Source organism: Pongo abelii, chromosome X, assembly GCF_028885655.2.
Source record: "Pongo abelii isolate AG06213 chromosome X, NHGRI_mPonAbe1-v2.0_pri, whole genome shotgun sequence".
NCBI classification, from domain to species: Eukaryota; Metazoa; Chordata; class Mammalia; order Primates; family Hominidae; genus Pongo; species Pongo abelii.
The window spans coordinates 110,112,846-110,114,636 of NC_072008.2; the positions used below are offsets into that span (position 1 = coordinate 110,112,846).

Here is a 1,791-nt window from a genome sequence, read left to right on the forward strand (position 1 = left end):
GTACAAAAATATAGAATGTAAATAAAAAATACAAACAAATTTCCTTTTTAAAGTACTTTTAAGAAAAAAAGCAGAGCCTTGGAAGTTTTGGTTCTTTTTTCCTCCCCTGTTGCAAATTCTCATGGTTTGGGTTGGGTGGTGGAGAGCGCGTGTCATCTGCGGGTGGCACTGCCCACCGTGGGCGGGCGGGCCTCTCTACTCGAAGGTGACCACGTTTAGATTCTGAGACGGGGAGTGAAGGGTGAATAGGTCACGGCGGCCTTTTTTTTTAGTTTAACTTTTCCTTTTTTGCTGTCTAGCCATCCTCGTCGGTCTTCTGCTTCTTGGTATCGACATCGTCATCCTCATCATCTTCAGCTGCCCGCTTGCCGAAGCTGACTCAGCTTCCTCATCTTCATCTCCATCCTTTTCCTCACCATCACCTTCTTCTTCCTCCTCCTCTTCCTCCCCACCTTCTTCCTCTTCTTCATCTACCTCATTGTCAGCCTCCTGCTCCCCATTTTCCTCATTAGCATTCCCGTTAGCAGGGACGTCTCTTCCATTTTCCGCCTCTTCCACAACTTCCTTCTTCTCCTTTAAGTCGTTGGTGGTGATTTCGGAGCTGGTGTCTACGGCTGCGTCTGACATGGTGGGGCACGCCGGTGATCCGATGCAGGGGATTAAAAAGAAAGCGAGAGTTCAGGGACTCTGGCGATAAAGCTGCCGGAGTCCGCGGCGGCGGAGGAGGCGGCTGCGGCGAGCAAGGAGGCTGCGGCGAGCAAGGAGGCTGCGGCGAGCAAGGAGGCTGCGGCGAGCAAGGAGGCTGCGGCGAGCAAGGAGGCGGACGAGGAACAATGTAAAGATGGCTTTTCAGAGCAGCCAGTGGGGTCAAACCCTGTTTTCCAAAGTTGCTTAGGTCAGTTTCTTTCTTCCCCATACCCTTCATCATGTGACTAATTTGTAATACAGCTAGATTCATTTGTCATGGTTTGTAGTCTATCCCCTTTCCCCCAAAATCTTGGTTGCAGTTTAAAAAATTTACGTGCGTTAAAACCCACTTATGATGTTATAGTTCTATGGGTTTTGATAAATATATGTAGTGTGTGTCCACCAATACCATACAGGACACCATCAACTCCCCAGATCCCTCATACTGCCCCATTAGAGTGCAACTTTCCCCCCCACCCTTCACCTATATTCCATTCATATGGTTTAAGTAGTAGGATGTACCATAGTTTAATTATTAACTTGCTGAAAGGCCTGTGAATTGGTTCCCCTTCTTGTCTATTATGAATAAAGTGCTTTGAGCATTCATTTATAGGTTTTTGTGAGAATATAAGTTTTCGTTTCTCAGAGTTAGATACCTACTGGTGCCATGAGTAAGTTTTAAAAAGTATTTATTCAAATATCCAGAAAAGTAAAGGGAAAACATGTATTTAGAAATATTGGGCTGGGCATGGTGACTCACGCCTCTAATCCCAGTACTTTGGGAGGCCAAGGCAGGCAGATTGCTTGAGGTCAGAGGTTTGAGATCAGCCTGGACAACATGGTGAAACCCCGTCTCTAATAAAAATACAAAAATTAGCTGGGTGTGATGGTGGGCACCTGTAATCCCAGCTACTTGGGAGGCTGAGGCAGGAGAATCGCTTGAACCTGGGAGGCAGAAGTTGCAGTGAGTCAAGATCATGCCACTGCATCCAGCCTGGGCAACAGAGCAAGACTCCGTCTCAAAAAACAAACGAACGAAAAAAAAAAAGAAATATATTTCAGTACTACCACTATTAATCCTATACCATTTCAGTGTAGTTTCAT

At 46.2% G+C, this 1,791-nt stretch overlaps 1 pseudogene; it reads right to left on the reverse strand.

The window, feature by feature from the left end:
• Window positions 1-246: 246 nt before the first annotated feature.
• Window positions 247-740, reverse strand: LOC100443378 (prothymosin alpha-like; annotated as a pseudogene).
• Between the last annotated feature and the right edge of the window lie 1,051 nt (window positions 741-1,791).